A 6,000-nucleotide genomic window follows, 5' to 3' on the forward strand; every position below is an offset into this window, starting at 1 on the left:
ATTAGCCGGGCGTGGTGGTGCATGCCTGTAATCCCAGCTACCCGGGAGGCTGAGGCAGGAGAATCGCTTGAACCCAGGAGGCAGATGTTGCGGTGAGCCAAGATCGCACCACTGCACTCCAGCCTGGGCAATAAGAGTGAAATTCTGTCTCAAAAACAAACAGACAAAAAATTTAAAGAAAATAAATTTTAGTGCAAATGCAGGCCGGGTGTGGTGGCAATACCTGCAATCCCAGAACTCTGGGAGGCCTGAGGCAGGTGGATCACCTGAGGTTGGGAGTTCAAGACCAGCCTGCCCAACATGGTGAAACCCCATCTCTACTAAAAATACAAAAAACAGCTGGGCATGGCGGCACATGCCTGTAATTGCAGCTATTCCAGAGGCTGAGGCAGGAGAATCGCTTGAACCCAGCAGTGGGGGGTTGCAGTGAGCTGAGATCGTGCCACTGTACTCCAGCCTGGGTGACAGAGTGAGACTCCGTTTCAAAAAAAAAAAAAAAAAAGACAATGAGGAACTGTCTCAGATATCTGATGACACCAGGGAGACTTGATAACTAAATGTGATGTAGGATCCAGGATCGGGTCCTGAAACAGAAAAAGGATATAGTAGGACAAATGGCAAAATTTGAATAAAGTCTCTAGATTAGCTAGTAATATTGTATTAATGTTAAATTTCTTGTTTGGATAATTTTGATATAATTATGTACAGTTTTGACATTAGGTGAAGTTAGATGACAAATACACAGAAAGTTTGTGGATTATTTTTGCAAGTTTAGTATAAGGTTAAAATTATTTCAAAATAAAAGGGCCAGGCGCAGTGGCTCACGGCTGTAATCCCAGCACTTTGGGATGCCAAGGCGGGTGGATCTCCTGAGGTCAGCAGTTCAGGACCAGCCTGGCCAACATGGTGAAACCCATCTCTACTAAAAATATAAAAATTGGCCGGGTGTGATGGCACATGCCTGTAATCCCAGCTACTTGAGAGGCTGAGGCAGGAGAATTGCTTGAACCTGGGAGACAGAGGTTGCAGTGAGCGGAGATTGTGCCATCGCACTCCAGCCTGGGCAACAAGAGTGAAACTCCATCTAAAAAATAATAAGGGGCCAAGCACGGTGGCTAAAGCCTGTAATCCCAGCACTTTGGGAGGCTGAAGCAGGTGGATCACGAGGTCGGAAGATCGAGACCATCCTGGCCAACATGGGAAACCCTGTCTCCACTAAAAATACAAAAATTAGCCAGGCGAGGTGGTGTGCGCCTGTAGTTCCAGCTACTCAGGAGGCTGAGGCAGGAGAATAGCTTGAACCCGGAAGGTGGAGGTTACAGTGAGCTGAGATCGCGCCACTGCATTCAAGCCTGGAAGACAGAGGAAGACTCCGTTTCAAAAATAAAAAAATAAACAAATAAAATAAAAAGTTGAAAAACAATATATGGCTGGGAGTGGTGGCTCATACCTGTAATCCCAGCACTTTGAGAGGCTGAGGCAGGAGAATCGTTTGAGCTCAGGGGTTTGAGACCAGCCTGGGCAACATAGTGAGACCTCGTCTCTACAAAAAATTTGAAAGTTAGCTGGGTGTGGTGGTATGTGCCCGTAGTCCCAACTACTCAGGTGGCTGAGGTGGGAAGATGGCTTGAGCCCAGGAGGTCAAGGTTGTAGTAGGCTACGTTTGTGCCACTGCACTCCACCTTGGGCAACAGAGCGAGTCACTGTCTCAAAAAAAAAAAAAAAAAAAAGTACATGATGCAGGTCAGGAATTGGCAATTTTTTTCTGTAAAGGGCCACAGAGTAAATACTTTAGACTCTGTCGACCATATGGTTTTTTTTTTTGTTTTTTTTGTTTTTTTTTTTGAGACGGAGTCTTGCTCTGTCGCCCAGGCTGGAGTGCAGTGGCCGGATCTCAGCTCACTGCAAGCTCCGCCTCCCGGGTTCACGCCATTCTCCTGCCTCAGCCTCCCGAGTAGCTGGGACTACAGGCGCCTGCCACCTCGCCCGGCTAGTTTTTTTTGTATTTTTGGTAGAGACGGGGTTTCACCATGTTAGCCAGGATGGTCTCGATCTCCTGACCTTGTGATCCGCCCGTCTCGGCCTCCCAAAGTGCTGGGATTACAGGCTTGAGCCACCGCGCCCGGCCGACCATATGGTTTTTATGGCAACTAATCAACTCCACTGAGTAGCATTAAAGTACCCAAAGAAAATATGTAAATATATATGTATAAATATAAATAAATGGGTGTGGCTGAAATGAACACTGAAATTTTATTTTCCTGTAATTGTCACCTATGTAATATTATTATTCTTTTATTTCCCATCATTTAAAAATGTAAAAAGCAGGCCAGACATGGTGGCTCATGCCTGTAATCCTAGCACTTTGGGAGGCCGAGGCAGGCAGATCACGAGGTCAGGAGATGGACCACCCTGGCTAACACAGTGCAAACCCAGGAGGTGGAGCTTGCAGTGAGCTGAGATCACGCCTCTGCACTCTAGCCTGGGCAACACGGCCAGACGCCATCTCAAAACAAAAAAGAAAAATGTTGGTGGCTCAAGCCTGTAACTCCAGCACTTTGGGAAGCTGAGGCGGGTGGATCACGAGGTCAGGAAATCGATAGCATCCTGGCTACCACGGTGAAACCCCGTCTCTACTAAAAATACAAAAAATTAGCCAGGCGTGGTGGCGGGCGCCTGTAGTCCCAGCTACTCAGGAGGCTGAGGCAGGAGAATGGTGTGAACCCGGAGGCGGAGCTTGCAGTGAGCCAAGATGACACTACTGCACTCCAGCCTGGTCGACAGAGAAAGACTCCGTCCAAAAAAAAAAAGAAAAATGTAAAAAGCATTCTTAGCTCACAGACCATATAAACAAGCAGTAGGTCCAAGTTTGGTTCACAGGCTATATACAGTAAGAGGATCCCCACTCTAGGTCAGAATTTGCTAATGTGTGCTTCAATTAAAAAAAAAAAAAAGATTTTACATCAAGTAGATTAAACAAATGAAACAAGTTATTATCTTGGCTTATAAAGCACATTTCCTTATTGCAGGACCTCTCAGTGCTTTTAATGTGGTATTACATATTGAGAAGCTTCAAGAAAGAATAATGGTATGTGGCTTTCTCAAACTTATTGTTAGCATCAAATCCTTTTTTCAGAGCCATTTCTTCAGACCAGTGGCCTGAAGAACACACTTATGAGAATGTTAATTCAGATGCTTCTTTAAAAGGAAACTTTTAGATCAAGAAGTTCTAAAAACTCCAACAAATTAAGATCATTTTACCCAGTACCTGGATAAGATCTGAATAAGCATTTCACAACTTTTTTATTTTTTAATCTTGGGAAATACAAGTCGATAAACACTGGCAGGAAGTTTTGGCTCAACCCTAACCTTTTTTTTGTGGGGGCAGGGGAGCAAGTCAGCAGAACTGGGTCATAATATGGAGCCTCTGCTCCCTAAGATAACATAAACATTCCTAAGCATTCTAGCAGGTGTTGAAAAAGTGACTTAGGCGAGCTCTGTAATGCACAAAATAAGGACATAATAATGTTTGATTAGAAAACTAAAGGTATGCTAGAGGCCAGGCACAGTGGCTCACACCTGTAATCCCAGCACTTTGGGAGGCTGAGGCAGGCGGATCACTTGAGGTCAGGAGTTCGAGACCAGCCTGGTCAACATGGTGAAACCCCATCTCTACTAAATACACACACACACACACAAAATTAGCTGGAACTGGTGGTGTGTGCGAACTGGCAAGTCAAGTCTATAAGAGGACTGTTTTTATATGATGCACGGAAAGCTAGCCAACAGACTGCAAAAACTCTCTCACATGTATACACATATTGCTGAAGAGAGGATTCAAGCAGGGATTATGTTTCAGGGAGGAGAAGGCTGGTCTGAACAACCTCAAGGGGTCCTCCCAACTGGGAGTCCTCAATTTTGTGACTGAGAGTTCACTGGCTTCTCCTGGTCAAACATCAAATCTTCAGAGGCATTTCCAAGTTGTTCTTAGAAAAAAGCTACTAACCCATGGGGTGGGACCCAGTTTACTTATTCATTCAACAAACATTTAAGGTGCGTCTATCAGATATTGGGTCATTCCAAAGTCCTTGAAAAGAAGGATGGTGCCCAGGACAACCAGGAAGAGATTACGTAAGGTCAGAGGCATTGGCCTTATTTACAGGAGATGTAGGCTAAAGTGATGGAAGTGTCAAGAAAAGAGAGAAGAAAAAAGTCACATTTGCCCTAAGGGCAGAGTCAGCACCAGATAGATGCAGAACAACTCCTTAGAATCACAGACTTTCAAATTGGAAAGGACCTTCATCTAATACCTATATACCTCTCTCGAAAGGAGGCACGGAGGCAATCCATTCACTCCATCGCTGGTCAACTCTGATGATTCTTCCATTTAAGTTCTTCTATTAAGCAAAAATCTTGTCTTCTTGTAGAATTCACCTGTTAGTCCTAGTTCTGCCTCTTTTAGCCTAAAGATGAAGTGGAAGTCCCCTTTGCCATTAACAATATTTTCAATTTTTTTTTTTGTTTGAGACGGAGTCTCGCTCTGTCGCCCAGGCTGGAGTGCAGTGGCGTGATCTCGGCTCACTGCAAGCTCCGCCTCCCGGGTTCCCGCCATTCTCCTGCCTCAGCCTCCCCAGTAGCTGGGACTATAGGCGCCCGCCACCTCGCCCGGCTAGTTTTTTCTATTTTTTAGTAGAGACGGGGTTTCACCGTGTTAGCCAGGATGGTCTCGATCTCCTGACCTCGTGATCCGCCCGTCTCGGCCTCCCAAAGTGCTGGGATTACAGGCTTGAGCCACCGCGCCCGGCCTATTTTCAATTTTTAAAAAGTTAATTCCCTTCCAGTGCTGTCTTTACTGAGCTAACCATTCCAGTTCTTTCAAAGTTCCTGACCTGGCACCAGCTGCCTCAAAGCGAAGAATGGATATCTAGTGCTCACAGCAGGAAAGCACTTAAAATCAACGAGATTCAAACATCAGTATATACAGGACCCTCCTAGGCATAAGTTCAGATTCTAAACCAGAAGTCTGAATTGAGTCCCGCACTGTAAAGCCGGCATCTCAGAGAATTTCAAAGCAGATGGTGTAAGAACCATATTTTGAGAAACACTGCCCCGTTTTAGACACGAGGAAACTGAGGCCCAGCACAGGAAAGAGATTTGGCCCAGAACGCAAAATTGTCGGTGGAGAAGTCTCGAATCCAGGTCTCTTACTCTCAGCCCAACTCTGTTCACCGCGCTCCCCGGCCTCTGCTTCTCCACTCAGGGCAAACTCGTGAAATGCACTCCCAGATGATACAGGCGGCCTCGCACGGGGGACAGAATGGGAATCAGTGCCCATGCCTCGAAAGGAGAGCTTGTGGGAGCTCTTCTCTTTCTCAAGGCCTCAGTTTCCCCAATCTGTAATCATGGGACGCAGAACCACAACGCCAGCCCGTCCTCTTTTCGGGGACCAGAGGCACCACCGGTCTTGCTGTCTCTGGGCCCCTGGGCTCAGATGTTGAAGCCCGTGTGTCCCGGGAAGGCGGACCCGGGTCTCCCGCCCCCGTCCCTAAACCTTGGCGGTCCCCGCCCCAACCCCAGCCCCTCACATACCTGCCTCTGCGCAGTTAACGCCGTGGGGGGCCGCCCAGTCAATCAGTTTTTCGGCTACACGGCCAATACTATCGCCGCGTCAATCTGTTGGGTAGGACCTCTGACCCCTCCTACGCGGACTCCAGTCACATGACGCGAAGCCGCCTCTCTCGGAGGGACTTCCGGCCCCAACCGGAAGAGGTTTATCTCCATGTCCTAAACTCTAAGGTTCCGCCTGCGGGCAGGAAGCGGAGGAACCCTGGAGCTCTTCGGCAGCTTTTCAAAGAACTTGGGTTCGGGGCTCCTGAAAGAAAAAAACTGATTTCCGACCAGGCGCAGTGACTCCCACCTGTAATCCCAGCACTTTGGGAGGCCGAGGCAGGATGGATCACATGAGGTCAGGAGTTCGAGACCAGCCTGGCCAACATGGTG

General features: G+C 47.4%; 1 protein-coding gene across 4 annotated transcripts in view; it reads right to left on the reverse strand.

Moving 5' to 3' along the window:
* Nucleotides 1-5,757, reverse strand: part of RNF185 (ring finger protein 185) — a 47,370-nt gene extending 41,613 nt beyond the window's left edge. For 2 of the 4 annotated variants that reach the window (XR_007729263.1, XM_050806766.1), the window contains exon 1: nucleotides 5,590-5,735. The gene's annotated coding sequence lies outside the window, so the exon portion shown is untranslated. Of the gene's footprint in view, nucleotides 1-4,318; nucleotides 4,464-5,589 lie in introns of all 4 variants that reach the window. The other 2 variants (XM_050806767.1, XM_050806765.1) reach the window with 2 other exon arrangements.
* Nucleotides 5,758-6,000: the final 243 nt, after the last annotated feature.

This window comes from Macaca thibetana, chromosome 10 (assembly GCF_024542745.1).
Source record: "Macaca thibetana thibetana isolate TM-01 chromosome 10, ASM2454274v1, whole genome shotgun sequence".
Classification (NCBI taxonomy): domain Eukaryota; kingdom Metazoa; phylum Chordata; class Mammalia; order Primates; family Cercopithecidae; genus Macaca; species Macaca thibetana.